General features: G+C 51.7%; 5 non-coding genes and 3 pseudogenes across 5 annotated transcripts; all 8 read left to right on the top strand.

Moving 5' to 3' along the window:
* The first annotated feature begins 264 nt into the window (after positions 1-264).
* Positions 265-381, top strand: LOC125802709 (U5 spliceosomal RNA). Its single transcript, XR_007439759.1, has one exon. It is a non-coding gene; the product is annotated as a U5 spliceosomal RNA (small nuclear RNA).
* Positions 382-896: 515 nt separating this feature from the next.
* On the top strand, positions 897-1,101 carry LOC125802578 (U2 spliceosomal RNA; annotated as a pseudogene).
* A 532-nt stretch (positions 1,102-1,633) lies between these two features.
* Positions 1,634-1,750, top strand: LOC125802707 (U5 spliceosomal RNA). Its single transcript, XR_007439757.1, has one exon. It is a non-coding gene; the product is annotated as a U5 spliceosomal RNA (small nuclear RNA).
* A 427-nt stretch (positions 1,751-2,177) lies between these two features.
* On the top strand, positions 2,178-2,362 carry LOC125802603 (U2 spliceosomal RNA). The gene has a single exon (XR_007439710.1). It is a non-coding gene; the product is annotated as a U2 spliceosomal RNA (small nuclear RNA).
* A 542-nt stretch (positions 2,363-2,904) lies between these two features.
* LOC125802706 (U5 spliceosomal RNA) lies at positions 2,905-3,021 on the top strand. The gene has a single exon (XR_007439756.1). It is a non-coding gene; the product is annotated as a U5 spliceosomal RNA (small nuclear RNA).
* A 6,073-nt stretch (positions 3,022-9,094) lies between these two features.
* LOC125802585 (U2 spliceosomal RNA) lies at positions 9,095-9,269 on the top strand (annotated as a pseudogene).
* Positions 9,270-9,809: 540 nt separating this feature from the next.
* On the top strand, positions 9,810-9,926 carry LOC125802705 (U5 spliceosomal RNA). Its single transcript, XR_007439755.1, has one exon. It is a non-coding gene; the product is annotated as a U5 spliceosomal RNA (small nuclear RNA).
* Positions 9,927-10,212: 286 nt separating this feature from the next.
* Positions 10,213-10,308, top strand: LOC125802663 (U2 spliceosomal RNA; annotated as a pseudogene).
* The last annotated feature ends 5,291 nt before the right edge of the window (positions 10,309-15,599 follow it).

Raw genomic sequence — 15,599 nt, 5'->3', positions numbered from 1 at the left:
TTTTTTTTTTAACTTTTTTTTTTTTTTTAACTCGATATGTTGTTTGGCTTGTCTCTTTGTGTTCTTTTGTGTCCCCTTCTGCTCTTTAGGCAAGGACGACCGTCCCGCTCAGGTGTGACGTCATCAGGACTCGTGCGTTTTAACTGGAGGAGAAGACAAAAAAGTTGAAGGTTGTCTTCCCTCTCAATCTGCCCTTGCTCCCTGCCTTCCTCCAGCTGCCTCGGCCCTTTCTGGACCTCGGAGGGGTTTGTTGGGTTGCGGGTATAGCTCGGGTTTCTCTTCATTCACGTATAAATCTTTCGCCTTTTACTAAAGATTTCCGTGGAGGGGAACGTTGACGAGTATTGCTTATTTTTTGAAAGCTTTGCTTTTAGCGAAGCTGCTCATTTCAGTACCAAAAAAAAGAGAGAGAGAGAGAGAATGAAAACATGAATGAATCAATAAATAATAATAATAAAAAAAAAATAGACTAGGAAGGAATGATGACAAAAGAAAACAGTAAAAAAAAAAAAAAAAAAAAGTTTGTAAGGAATAATGGTAAAAGACAGACCTCTTTGAACAATGGCTAGAGTAGGGTGACGTTAAATGGGTGGGACATCTGTTGGCTTCGCCGCTTAGTAGCTACATAGTAAAAAGAAGGGCCCCGCAACCAGGTGGCGTTATTCGGGTTATCGCTTCTCGGCCTTTTGGCTAAGATCAAGTGTAGTTATCCGTCCTGCTCTCCGGCAACGGGGTTTGGATGGTGTTTGTCTTTGCGGTCAATCCCCGGTGGGGAGCTGCTTGGACTGCTCGCTTGGTTGCTGATTGGTTTGGGTTGCGATCCACGGCCTTGGAGCGGCGGTTCGGGCACTGTTTGTGTCTGTTTCTGTCGTGCTCTTGGCTGTGTGGACAGTATGCTTGATTGAGGCCTGGGCCGGGAAGGCGACTAGGGCTGGCTGACAGAAAGTATCTGTTCTTATCAGTTTAATATCTGATACGCCCTCTATATGAGGGCTACATATTAAATGGATTTTTAGAACAGGGAGCCAGAACAGGAGCTTGCTCCTTCTGCTCCACGCATCGACCTGGTATTGCAGTACCTCCAGGAGCGGTGCACCTTCCTTACAGCGGTGCAAAGAAAGAAGAAACGACTGGGTCGTTGGCTAAGTGCTCAAGAGGGCTGGAATTGATCGGGGGATGGTCAGTTCCTGTGATCTGTCTTGTTTTTCTTCTGCTTGTGTTTTGAAGTGAACCCATGCATGCTTGTGTTGTTTTCTTCTTCTGTTTGTTTATTTATTTATTTAATTCTGTACTTGCTGGCAGGGGAGGGTCTTTTTCGCGCGTTTTCCGTTTTCCCTCCGTTTTTGTTCTTTTTTTTTTTTTTTTTTTTTTTTTTTTTTAACTTTTTTTTTTTTTTTAACTCGATATGTTGTTTGGCTTGTCTCTTTGTGTTCTTTTGTGTCCCCTTCTGCTCTTTAGGCAAGGACGACCGTCCCGCTCAGGTGTGACGTCATCAGGACTCGTGCGTTTTAACTGGAGGAGAAGACAAAAAAGTTGAAGGTTGTCTTCCCTCTCAATCTGCCCTTGCTCCCTGCCTTCCTCCAGCTGCCTCGGCCCTTTCTGGACCTCGGAGGGGTTTGTTGGGTTGCGGGTATAGCTCGGGTTTCTCTTCATTCACGTATAAATCTTTCGCCTTTTACTAAAGATTTCCGTGGAGGGGAACGTTGACGAGTATTGCTTATTTTTTGAAAGCTTTGCTTTTAGCGAAGCTGCTCATTTCAGTACCAAAAAAAAGAGAGAGAGAGAGAGAATGAAAACATGAATGAATCAATAAATAATAATAATAAAAAAAAAATAGACTAGGAAGGAATGATGACAAAAGAAAACAGTAAAAAAAAAAAAAAAAGTTTGTAAGGAATAATGGTAAAAGACAGACCTCTTTGAACAATGGCTAGAGTAGGGTGACGTTAAATGGGTGGGACATCTGTTGGCTTCGCCGCTTAGTAGCTACATAGTAAAAAGAAGGGCCCCGCAACCAGGTGGCGTTATTCGGGTTATCACTTCTCGGCCTTTTGGCTAAGATCAGGCGAGATGTCCTCTTTTGGGGACGAACGGATACTGCTGCTTTTGCGGCCAATCCCCAGTGGGGAGCTGTTTTAAGGCAGCCCACTTGATTAATGCCATGGCTGGGAAGGCGACTAGCTCTGGATTAATCAAAAAAAAAAAAAAATCTGTTCTTATCAGTTTAATATCTGATACGCCCTCTATATGAGGGCTACATATTAAATGGATTTTTAGAACAGGGAGCCAGAACAGGAGCTTGCTCCTTCTGCTCCACGCATCGACCTGGTATTGCAGTACCTCCAGGAGCGGTGCACCTTCCTTACAGCGGTGCAAAGAAAGAAGAAACGACTGGGTCGTTGGCTAAGTGCTCAAGAGGGCTGGAATTGATCGGGGGATGGTCAGTTCCTGTGATCTGTCTTGTTTTTCTTCTGCTTGTGTTTTGAAGTGAACCCATGCATGCTTGTGTTGTTTTCTTCTTCTGTTTGTTTATTTATTTATTTATTTATTTAATTCTGTACTTGCTGGCAGGGGAGGGTCTTTTTCGCGCGTTTTCCGTTTTCCCTCCGTTTTTGTTCTCTTTTTTTTTTTTTTTTTTTTTTTTTTTTTTAACTTTTTTTTTTTTTTTAACTCGATATGTTGTTTGGCTTGTCTCTTTGTGTTCTTTTGTGTCCCCTTCTGCTCTTTAGGCAAGGACGACCGTCCCGCTCAGGTGTGACGTCATCAGGACTCGTGCGTTTTAACTGGAGGAGAAGACAAAAAAGTTGAAGGTTGTCTTCCCTCTCAATCTGCCCTTGCTCCCTGCCTTCCTCCAGCTGCCTCGGCCCTTTCTGGACCTCGGAGGGGTTTGTTGGGTTGCGGGTATAGCTCGGGTTTCTCTTCATTCACGTATAAATCTTTCGCCTTTTACTAAAGATTTCCGTGGAGGGGAACGTTGACGAGTATTGCTTATTTTTTGAAAGCTTTGCTTTTAGCGAAGCTGCTCATTTCAGTACCAAAAAAAAGAGAGAGAGAGAGAGAATGAAAACATGAATGAATCAATAAATAATAATAATAAAAAAAAAATAGACTAGGAAGGAATGATGACAAAAGAAAACAGTAAAAAAAAAAAAAAAAAGTTTGTAAGGAATAATGGTAAAAGACAGACCTCTTTGAACAATGGCTAGAGTAGGGTGACGTTAAATGGGTGGGACATCTGTTGGCTTCGCCGCTTAGTAGCTACATAGTAAAAAGAAGGGCCCCGCAACCAGGTGGCGTTATTCGGGTTATCGCTTCTCGGCCTTTTGGCTAAGACAGCGGTCGACTCTCTGGCGGTGCGAGATCTTGGTCTTTGTGACCCTGGTCCTTGCCTCCCGAGAGAAGATTGTACTTGTCCCGGTTCGGTGAAAAAGAGTCTTAGGCAGTAGGCTCTGATCCTGCTTCGTCTGGGGCTCATTGGGGTTTTCGTCTGACGGCTTCCATTCCATCTTGGCTGAAGGGGGAGAACCCCAACACCCACGGTAAGTACAATCCTTTTTAATTTATTTGTTTTAGAATTTTAGATACTTATTGTATTTATTGTTTTAGTGGTTTTATTGAGGCTCGGTTTTTACCGAGGCCACCCGGTGCCTCTCAGCATGTCGGCTGCTCGTGCCGGCATGCGGAGGCACCACAGCGTGCGCCTAGTATTTAAAGAAGTGGAGGGTAAGCTTCTGGGGATGTCCCGTCTGGACTTCTCCAGGAAGCTATTACAAGGTGCCCTCGCTTTTACACCTGCCGATTTGAACTGCTTATTGACTCTGCCCGGAAATAAAGGTTTTGATGTTAGCTTCCGCTCTGCTTCCCTGCTGAAAGATTTTTGGACTCGTTATGAAAATATTAAGGACCAGTTCTCCATGTTTAAGGTGGAAAAACTTTCTGATAATTCACATAAAGTGGTGATTGTCAGAATGTTTAATGAAACCGTAACAGGAGAAGACATTGTTACATGGCTGGCTAGATTCTGTACCGTTAAAAGCCCACCTATCAAGGTTCTGGACGAGGACGGCATCTGGAACTGCTCGTGGCGAGTTCCCATTAAACAATGGGAAGACCCGAGCAGTTACTTAGGCCTGAGACAGATACCGTCCATGATAGTGCTGGGTGAAAACCGCGGTTACATCTTTTACCAAGGTATGCCCAAACTATGCCGCAAGTGCGGAAAGTTTGGGCACCTTGCAGAGGCATGTGCAGAAATTGTGTGTGGGAAGTGTAGAGAAATTGGGCACACTTATGAGGAGTGTCCCAATGGCAGAAGGTGCAATCTTTGTGGTGAGAATTCCCATCTCTACAGAGATTGCCCAAAATCATTTGCCAACAAATTAAAGGCCACCAAAATGGCCGCCAGGCAGCATGGCCAAGAGGAGCAGGAGAAGGAGAAGGAAATGGAGGAGGAAGGGGCGGTCCCTGAGGTTTCGGCGGGAGATTCAAATCTCCAGCCGGCCTCAGGGAATGGCTATGCTGCAGAGGGCGGGGCTAGCATCCGGGCGGAGTCACAGCAGGAGCTGGAGGCCACACCCCTCCAGCCTGAACAAGGAAACAAGATGGTGGTGGAGCAGGAGGAGGAGGAAACCAACTCCTCCATGGTGACGGTGGAGGAAGGTGTAGGGGCCTCCAGCGGGGGTGAGTCAACCGGCTCACTCCCAAACGCTCAGGTGGGGAAAAGACCTGCGGAGTCTCCTCTGTCTGTATTGATAGAGAAAAAACAGAGGGCCGCACAAGGTTCAGCCAGTTCTTCCTTGGAAGACCTGAACCGGCTGTGGCCCGCTGGTTCTCCAAATGAAGTTTCTTTCCTCCAATTCAAGCTTACATCATCAACGCCTAAGGCCCCCACAGCATGTGACTGTGGGGAACCAGCGGCAGGAGGCACCAGCTCACCTCCTCTCTCCAAAATAATGGAGATTAAGGAAGAGCAGGTGTCACAGTTACTTTAGTAACTTTTAAATGCCTTTTTAAACTGTTTTTATTTCAGTAGTCTCTTTTAAATGACTTTTTAAATGAAGTACCTGTTTTAAAACCATAAATGCTCATGGCTCTTACCATTTCAACCATTAATGTTAGAAGTGTGAGAGCCTCCACTAGAGCAGAGAGCGTCTTGTCCTTTTTAAAAGATATAAAGTCAGATGTGTTTTTACTACAAGAGTGTGCTTTGCCGTTTATGAAATCCTACAGAGATTGGGAGCAGCGATGGGCTGCGGGTCCCTCTCTCTGGAGCGGCTCACACTACAACAGAGCCGACGGTGTTGCCATTTTAATTAAAAACCCCCATATTCTGGTGAAGGGCAGCACAGTGGTGCGAGACGGACGGGCTCTTTTAGCAAACCTGACTTTTTTAGGGACGGACTTTAACATTTTAAATATTTATGGTTTTAATGATAAAAATGACAGGTACGACCTTTTAGAAGACCTGCAGCCCCACATGTTAGGGAGGGCTCCTTTAGTGGTGGGAGGGGATTTTAACTGTGTTTTAAATAGGAAAGATAGGAAAGGGAAGGGGGATGATTTTAAATTAGATAAGACATCACTTTTATTACAGGGGATAGTCAAGGATTTTAAATTAGTCGACTGTTTTAAAACAACGCATCCAGGGGAGGAGGGCTTCACCTGGTTCAGTGGTGATTGCGCCCGTGCCTCCCGTATCGACTACATTTTTACGAGAGACTGCCCACCAAGCGATGCTACATTATCCCCCATGTTCTTTTCTGATCACCTCATGCTCTCCTGCACCCTGTCTCTCCCCACCGGTGTGACTGTAGGGGGAGGGCTGTGGAGACTGAACTGCTCCCTGTTACAAGATAAAGAGATAGTTAGGAGTTACAGGGAGCAGTACAGTCTCTGGCAGACCCTCCAAGACTGTTACGATTCACGCGCACAGTGGTGGGAGATGGTGAAACAAAGGACCCAGACTTTTTTTTAAGAAAATAGGGAAGGAGAAAAAGAATAGGGAAAGACGGTGCATGTTGGGGCTGCAAAAGAGACTACAGCGTTATTTTAACCTTTTAACCAACGGCATAGATTTTAGTGAAGAAATAAAAGAAATAAAAAGGGAAATGTCGGTTTTAAACAAAATAAAAAGTAAAGCAACTATTTTAAGAAGCAGGGAACAGGAAGTTGAGGAAGGGGAAAAATGTACTCGATATTTTTTTAAGAAGATTTTATCAAGGGGGGGAGGGATTGTAAATATAACAAAAGATGAGAGGGAAGAAAAAACAACGGGAGGGATTTTAAGATTGACAGAAGAATTTTATGAAGAGTTATATAAAGAAAAGAGAGTACACCCTGAGACAATGAAGGAGGTTTTAGATTTTTTAGACAAAACTATTAGCAGTCAGGATGTTTTAACAAGTGATTTTACAGGTGAAGAAGCTTTTAAATGTCTTAAAGGTTTTAAAAAAGGTAAGTGCCCGGGAGAGGATGGACTCCCCGTGGAATTTTATTTGACCTTTTGGGACATTTTAGTAACTGACGTTTTGACTGTTTTTAACGAATTTGAAAACCTTGACCGACTTCCAGACAGTTTTAGAACAGGTATAGTTAGCTTACTTTATAAGAAGGGCGACAAGACCGACTTAAGAAACTGGCGACCGATTACCCTTTTAAACTTTGATTGTAAACTTTTTAGTAAGATTTTATCCAGACGTATGTCTTTGGTTTTAGAGGACGTGATCCACCCGGATCAAGCCTGCGCCGTGCCCGGAAGGAAGATCACAGACAGCCTAGTGTTGGTTAGAGACGTCATCTGTTTTGCGAGAGACAGAAACATTCGACTGATAGTTCTAAATTTAGATTTTGAGAAAGCTTTTGATCGGGTCTCGCACCAGTACCTGTTTCAGGTACTGCAAAAAATGGGGTTCCCAGGGAGGTTCATTAAGTGGGTGGGGCTGCTTTACAAAAATATCAGCAGCAAAATCCGTGTAAATGGGCATCTCACAAAAGCGATCAGTGTACGCTCTGGCGTTTGCCAAGGGTGTTCGTTATCTCCGCTTCTGTACGTGGCATGTATAGAGCCGCTGGCGCAGATCTTGAGAAAGGATAGATGGATCAAAGGACTAGACCTACCAGGTGGACTGACGGCGACCTGCACACTTTTTATGGACGACGTCACGCTTTTATGTTCTGACTTTTTATCGGTCCAAAGAGCATTGGACGTGACTGACTGGTTTGGAAGGGCCTCGGGCGCTAAGCTCAATAGGAGCAAGTCCGAGGCCCAGCTCTTTGGGCCTAGAGGGAACATCGACTTGAACCTGGACGTTGATTTTAAAGTAAATGATATAAAAATTTTAGGACTTAAATTCGACAAAGAGGGTGGTGGACGGGGCAACTGGACTGACGCTTTAGCTAGGGTCAGGCAGAGATTGGGATTCTGGGGACTAAGACAGTTGACGATGGAGGGCAAGATTTTAATCATTAAAGCCGTGATTTTACCCTTGCTTTTATTATTGTGTTCTGTTTTTAGTCCCCCGAGACGATTTCTTTTGAGTCTAGACCGGGCGATATTTTACTTCCTGTGGGGGTCCAAGTGGGAGCGACTGAGGAGGACGGAGGTTAAAAAGAGAAAGGAGAATGGAGGGAAGGGGCTCCCAGACCCCCACCTGTTTTTAGGAAGCAAGTTCGCTGCTTTGCACGTGAAGTATGCGACAGACCCCTCCAGACAGAACAAGACGGCGGTGATGGCGAGGTTCTGGATGGGGTCGTACTTGCAAAGTCTAAAGATTTTAAAACCTGATCTTACGACCCCAGTCTCTTTTACCCTACCCTTTGAATATGATTTTATTAGAAAGTTTTTAAACAAGTTTTTTTTAGACAAAGAGGATGTCACCATTTTAACTAATGCCAAGTCTCTTGTTTCTCTTGTGCAGGACCGGGAGGAGGTGAGCCCAGTTCCCGGCCTCACACTCGGTGAGGCCAAACAAGTTTGGAGGAACGCCGCCCACCCCGCTCTTCAGAACAAGCATAAGGACCTGTCGTGGATGGCTGCCCATGAGATCCTCCCGGTCAGGGCCGTGATGCACTCCCGGGGCATGGCGAGGAACCCCATCTGCCCGCGGCCAGGGTGTGGCGAGCCCGAGACCGTGCGGCATGTGCTCTGGGAGTGCAGCGTGGCGAGGGACCTGTGGGCCTTAACCGGCCCCCTGCAATGCCCGTGCCTGCCAGCAGGGGAGGTCCAGCCCACGTTTTACCGGCTAGCGGTAAACGGGGTGGGCCAGGGCCTCGACAAGATACCAGCAGCCGACTTTGCAGCGCTCTGGTCCACCCTGAATCACGTGAAGGCCGCCATTTGGACCTCCCGCAACCTGCTGGTGGGGAAGCGCGTGACGGTGCCCCTGCACGCACTGTCGGCGCTGGTAACATCTTCGCTGCAGGGGACACCGCACGGCGACATTCGGAGGAGGGGGCCGGGGTCTCACGCAGGGGGGTCCAGACCACCACGGCGCCTGGCTCCCGTAGATGCACCCCGTTAACACGGACACAGTAAAAGGAGCAGCGGGCACAGGGGAGGTTCTCCGCTGAGCCCAAAAACGACAGAGGCGTCTCTTCTGAGGAGCGGAGTGGAGCCTGCTTGTTATGGGCTCACCCCGGTTTTGCACAAAGAACAATTTTAACCGATTTTATGGACTATTGCGATTCCTTTTAAACTGGTTTTCACGAACTTTTAAAACATGGACTTGCACTGGACTCCCGTTCCCAAAACACGCACACACACACAAACAAAGAAAATAACAACAATGTAAAACAACAAAACAAAACAAAACAAAACAAAAAAAACAGTCAGTTTTGTGAGGGTGTTTTTTATCTTATTGTACCTTTTTTTATTTTTTTTATTTTTTTCAACAATGGGATTTATGGAATTTAATAAAGACATGGGGAGGGGAAACTATGGTTTTAAAACGTAATGAAAACGTATTTTAAATGGAATGAAATGAATATTTGTTTTGACTGATGATTTGTTTTAAAATATATGTAAATGTTGTGTACTTGGCTTTTATGCAAAAATGTTTTTACTTGGCTTTTAAAGAAAAAATGTATGGTGACAATAAAAACTTTTCGAAAGAAAAAAATCTGTTCTTATCAGTTTAATATCTGATACGCCCTCTATATGAGGGCTACATATTAAATGGATTTTTAGAACAGGGAGCCAGAACAGGAGCTTGCTCCTTCTGCTCCACGCATCGACCTGGTATTGCAGTACCTCCAGGAGCGGTGCACCTTCCTTACAGCGGTGCAAAGAAAGAAGAAACGACTGGGTCGTTGGCTAAGTGCTCAAGAGGGCTGGAATTGATCGGGGGATGGTCAGTTCCTGTGATCTGTCTTGTTTTTCTTCTGCTTGTGTTTTGAAGTGAACCCATGCATGCTTGTGTTGTTTTCTTCTTCTGTTTGTTTATTTATTTATTTATTTATTTAATTCTGTACTTGCTGGCAGGGGAGGGTCTTTTTCGCGCGTTTTCCGTTTTCCCTCCGTTTTTGTTCTTTTTTTTTTTTTTTTTTTTTTTTTTTTTTAACTTTTTTTTTTTTTTTAACTCGATATGTTGTTTGGCTTGTCTCTTTGTGTTCTTTTGTGTCCCCTTCTGCTCTTTAGGCAAGGACGACCGTCCCGCTCAGGTGTGACGTCATCAGGACTCGTGCGTTTTAACTGGAGGAGAAGACAAAAAAGTTGAAGGTTGTCTTCCCTCTCAATCTGCCCTTGCTCCCTGCCTTCCTCCAGCTGCCTCGGCCCTTTCTGGACCTCGGAGGGGTTTGTTGGGTTGCGGGTATAGCTCGGGTTTCTCTTCATTCACGTATAAATCTTTCGCCTTTTACTAAAGATTTCCGTGGAGGGGAACGTTGACGAGTATTGCTTATTTTTTGAAAGCTTTGCTTTTAGCGAAGCTGCTCATCTCAGTACCAAAAAAAAGAGAGAGAGAGAGAGAATGAAAACATGAATGAATCAATAAATAATAATAATAAAAAAAAAATAGACTAGGAAGGAATGATGACAAAAGAAAACAGTAAAAAAAAAAAAAAAAAGTTTGTAAGGAATAATGGTAAAAGACAGACCTCTTTGAACAATGGCTAGAGTAGGGTGACGTTAAATGGGTGGGACATCTGTTGGCTTCGCCGCTTAGTAGCTACATAGTAAAAAGAAGGGCCCCGCAACCAGGTGGCGTTATTCGGGTTATCGCTTCTCGGCCTTTTGGCTAAGATCAAGTGTAGTATCTGTTCTTTTAAGAACGGCCTACGCTTGAATAAAAGAGCATGGCGGAGAGAGCGTCGTCGTCGGCCCGAGTGGTGCGACTGAAGCACACGGTGCGGCTGGAGCTGGTACCAGAAGCGGAGGAGGCGGACAGGAGGAGATTCGGATGGGACTACGTGGTCCAGCGGGTGCTGAGGGACTTCGGAGGGCTCGGTCCCTCACGGGTCTTCTGCCTGCAGGACTTCGCGGCGGCGGGTTTCGTGGACGTCACCCTGGCGTCCTACAGCGACTGCACGGCGCTCTTCGCGAAGTGCAGCAAGGGGACTCAGGAAGAGGTGCTGCGGGGGCTGCGGGCCGTCCCCCTCTTCGCCATGGACGAAGTCCCGGTGACGGTCCACATGTACAACCCGTACGTGGAGGACGACGTCATCCGGGCCTTCTTGGGGCGGTACTGCAGCTCCGTCTCGGCGGGAGAGAAGGTGAAAGGGCGGTTCGGCATCTGGAACGGGAAGAGGAGGTTCCTGGTCCGGCTCCGGGTGGACCCTGCCGGCACGGGGGGTCTGCTCCACCCGCCTGGGAGCTTTGCCATCGGCCCGCACCGGGGGTTCCTGCACTACCCCGGCCAGCCCCTGTACTGCAGGAGGTGCGGTGCCCTCGGGCACAGCAAAGAGGCGTGCTCGGGGAAGCACTGCCGCTTCTGCGGTTCCGACCAGCACGGGGCGGCCGAGTGCGGGGCCCCCAAGGCCTGCAGCCTGTGCGGAAGCCAGGGACACCTCTTCCGTTCCTGCCCCTCCCGCCGAGGCACGTACGCCAGCCTCTTCCTGGATGAGTACAGGCCGCCCGAACCAGACCAGGCACCGCCGAGAGGGGACGCCAGGGTGCCCGCCGCCGCCGCCGCCGTCGTGGACGACGGAGAGGCCGGGCCTTCCACCGCCTGCAGGGGCCCTCCTCCTCCCCCTCGGCCCCCAACGCCGCCGCCTCTGCCACCGCCTCCGCCCCCACCATCAGCGACGGAGGCTCCGGCCGCACCGGTCCCGGAGGACCTGCCGGCAGGACAGCAGCAGCAGGAGGCGCCACCGACGCCGGGAGACGTCGTCGCGGAGACCCTGCTGGGCCCCACCGGCGAGTCCACGGGCCTCGGGCCGGCCCCACCACTGCCCGACTCCTGGTCGCCCATGGACTGGGCGGAAGTGTTGGAGGGGATGGAGCCCGGGGCAGCCATCGTGCGGCCCGGGTGGGCAACCGTCGCCGTCCCGGACGGCCAGCCAGCGTCGGACCCCCCTGCCCCTGCTCCCGTCAGGGTACGAGACCCTCAGGCTGAGGAGGACGGCCAGAAGGCCAAAAGGTCCAAGGTCGAGGAGGCCCGGGAATTCGACCTCCTCGACCCAGCCAGCGTGCTTTTGCCGGGGCCGGGCCAGCGTGCTGACGACGCTCCCCAGGACCCCAGCACGGACTGGTCTCCGCCCCTGCTGGACGGCTCCTCCTCGTCGGACCCAGAGGACGCAGGTCAGGAGGGGTGGGAGAGGGTGGCCACCAGGTGGACGAGGTCTGGGGGGGGGAAGGGTAAAGGGAAACATAAATGACCGCCCTTATGCGGTATCCTTTCAGGGATAGGGCAGGGGTGGGGAGTATTTTGAGGGAGTGGGACTTTCTTTCGGAAGGGAGGAGGGGTTTTTGGGGAAGTGGTTGGGGACTGAGGGACTTCTTTGGGGTGGGTGGACTTTTGTGGGTGGCGGGTTGTGGGACTGTGTTGGGGTTGGGTGGGCTTGCTGGACTCAGTAGGGTTGTGGGGGTTTGTGCGTGGGGGGGGGTTTGTGGGACTTTGTTGGGTTTGTGCGGGTGGGGGGTTTGTGGGACTGTGTTTGTTGGGGGTGGGCCTTTGCGGGAGGGGGGGGTTGGTGGGACTATGTTTGTTGGGGTTGGGCCTTTGCGGGATTGGGGTTTTTGTGGGACTGTGTTCGTTGTGGGTGGGCCTTTGCGGGAGGGGGGATTTTGTGGGACTGTGTTCGTTGTGGGTGGGCCTTTGCGGGAGGGGGGATTTTGTGGGACTGTGTTCGTTGTGGGTGGGCCTTTGCGGGAGGGGGGATTTTGTGGGACTGTGCTCGTTGTGGGTGGGCCTTTGCGGGAGGGGGGATTTTGTGGGACTGTGTTCGTTGTGGGTGGGCCTTTGCGGGATTGGGGTTTTTGTGGGACTGTGTTCGTTGTGGGTGGGCCTTTGCGGGAGGGGGGATTTTGTGGGACTGTGTTCGTTGTGGGTGGGCCTTTGCGGGAGGGGGGATTTTGTGGGACTGTGTTCGTTGTGGGTGGGCCTTTGCGGGAGGGGGGATTTTGTGGGACTGTGTTCGTTGTGGGTGGGCCTTTGCGGGAGGGGGGTTTTTGTGGGACTGTGTTCGTTGTGGGTGGGCCTTTGCGGGAGGGGGGGATTTTGTGGGACTGTGTTTGTTGTGGGTGGGCTTTTGCGGGTGGGGGGTTTTGTGGGACTGTGTTGGTTTGGGGTGGTTTTGTTGTGGGTGGGGGGTTTATGGGGCGTTTTTGTGGGGTTTTGTGGGTGTGTGGGACTTTGTTGGGTTGGGGTGGGTTTTTGCGGGGTTGGGTGGGGTGGGGGGGTGGGGTTCCGTTTTCTGGGTACGGCGGGAGGGGGGAGGGAGGGACTCCACCGTTTTAGATATGTGTAGACTGACGGTGGGGTCCCTCAACGTCAGGGGCATCAGGGATGGGGTTAAGCGGGAGGCCGTCTTCCGGAGCTTGCGAGCGTTCCGCTGCGAGGTCCTGTTTGTGCAGGAGTGCCACTTGACCTCGCAGCGGGACGCAAGCTTGTATTCGGCCCAGTGGAAGGCGGGCCCCTCGGTGTGGGGGGTGGGGGAAGGAGTGGCGGACGGAGTGGGCATTTTGTTTGGCTCCGGGGACTTCTCGGTCCTGACCGTTCAGTCCCCGGTGCCAGGACGCATCATTTGCGTAGACGGGGAATGGAGGGGGATTGCCCTCAGGGCAATAGGAGTGTATGCTCCTGCCAGCCCGGCCGGTCGGCGAGGGTTCTTTACCCACCTGGAGCCCCTGTTGTTCACGAACAAGGTCCTCGTCGTAGGCGGGGACTTTAACGTGGACCTCGACACAGGGGCCGGGGGGGTGGAACTAGCTAGAATAGTGCAGACTGCCGGGCTGGTCGATTCGCACAGGGTCGTCGAACCCCAGGGGGGAGGACACACCTGGTGTAATTCCAGGGGTGACGCCTCCCGCCTGGACTACATCTTTGTCCGGAACGGAGCTGACATCTTAGCGTGTTGGTCCAGACCGTTCTGGGGCTCCGACCACTGTTACGTGGGAGTTGCCCTGCGCATGCAGGGGGGGGGGCGTGGGAAGGGGGTATGGAGGATGAATGTCGCCCTCCTACGGGATCCGGCCTTTTGCGCCGTTTTCCGGACCCTCTACCCCACATGGAAGAGGATGAAGGTCCTCTATGCCACGGCGGGGGAGTGGTGGGAAGACCTGAAGGAAAAGGTCGCCACCCTCTGCCGGTGGTGGGCGAACGCGGCCGCTCGGAGGAGAGAGCGGGCGATCCGGAGGTGGTCGTGCGACCTGCGAGCCGCCTGGCGGGACCGGAATCAAGTCCGGATCCGGGAAGCCAGTGAGGCCTTGAGGTTTTACCACGAGGCCCAGGCACGCGGGTACTGCAGACAGGCCCAGTACCAACGGATCAGGGAGGATGAGCGCCCTACGCGCTTCTTCTTTGACTCTGTCAAGAAGAGGCAGGCTAGGGTGCACATCCCGGGGCTCAAGTCGGAAGACGGGACGCTCCATGAGGACACCGACGGAATGTTGGTGGCGGCCGCGGCTTACTTCGCCAGAATGTTCCAGGCCCGGGACGTACCGGGAGACGGGGCTCTTGCCTTCCTGGACGCCGTGGAGGGACGGCTGTCGGAAGAGGAAAGGGCCCTCCTGGAGGGAAACGTCACCCCCGCAGAGGTGGAGAGCGCAATGCTCTCCCTGAAAGGCGGCGTGGCCCCCGGAGGTGACGGGCTGCCTGTAGAGTTCTACAGGAGCTTTTGGCCCCTGATAGGTCCGGAACTGCTGGACATGTACGCAGAGGCCGGAGGTTTGGGACTTTTCCCACCCTCCGTTCGGAAGGGGCATGTCACCCTTCTGTACAAGAAGGGAGACAGGACCGACTTGGCAAACTGGAGGCCTATAACATTGCTGACGGTTGATTATAAGATCTTTGCCAAGGTGCTGGTCCGACGCCTCAAGGGAGTCATGGCTTCCCTGGTCCGTCCGGATCAAACCTGCGGGGTGCCCGGGCGCACAGGCAGTATGAACTTGGCTCTCATACGAGACGCCATTGCCTGGGCGGAGCAGCGCCGGGTGCCCCTGGCGGTGCTGAGTCTGGACCAGGAGAAGGCCTTCGACCGGGTTAACCACGCCTTCCTCTTCGCAGTTCTGCAGAAGATGGGCGTGGGCCCGGGCTTCCTAGCCCTAGTACGACTTCTTTATACAGAAGTCACCAGCAAGGTGGGGGTAAACGGCCACTTCTCGGCCGAGGTCGAGCAGAAGGGAGGGGTACGACAGGGGTGCCCGCTGTCTCCCCTGCTCTACGTCCTGTACATCGAGACGCTGGTCGAGCGGCTGCGACGAGAGCCTGCTTTCGGCGGCCTGCACATCCCAGGAGGAAGGGGTCTCAGCGCGAAGGTGGCGATTTACGCCGACGACGCCACCCTCTTCCTGGGAAAGGACCGGGACTTCGAGGTCACAGGACGGATTCTGGAGGAGTTCTCGGTTGTGACCGGAGCCCGCATCAACAGGGCCAAATCGGCCGTGTTGTATGTCGGGGGATGGGCCGGGAGGGCCGACGTCCCCGGCGGGTACTCGCTCTGCGAGGGTGGCCTCAGGATACTGGGGGTCACCTTCTGGAGGGAGGACTCGGCCCAGAAGAACTGGGACGCGGCGTTAGCGAAGCTGCAGGTCAGGGCGGCACGCTGGAGCGAGAGGGATCTCTCGTTGTCCGGCAGGGTCCTGGTCGTGAACTCGGACTTGCTGGCTGGCCTGAACCACCTGGCCTACGTCTTCCCAATCCCTTTCGTGACGGGAAGACGGGTAGAAAGGTGCGTTTTCACCTTTGTGTGGGGCGGGAGGTACGAGCAGGTCGCTAGGACGACCATGTACCTCCCGGTCGCCAGGGGAGGTAGAGGGGTGTTCTGCGCGCCGGTGAAGGCCGCGACTTTGTTCGTGGCCTTCCTGGCGAGGCTGGTCGAGGGCCACGGAGGACACCCCGCCACCCTGTTCGCGAGGTTCTGGCTGGGGTTCGCCCTGAGAAGGGCGATCCCCTGGAACGGGATGGCGCCGTGGTCCGTCGACCGACCCTGGCATTACGCCAGGG

This window comes from Astyanax mexicanus, chromosome 6 (genome assembly GCF_023375975.1).
Source record: "Astyanax mexicanus isolate ESR-SI-001 chromosome 6, AstMex3_surface, whole genome shotgun sequence".
Taxonomy (NCBI): Eukaryota; Metazoa; Chordata; class Actinopteri; order Characiformes; family Acestrorhamphidae; genus Astyanax; species Astyanax mexicanus.
This window is presented reverse-complemented; position numbering and strand designations above follow the sequence as displayed.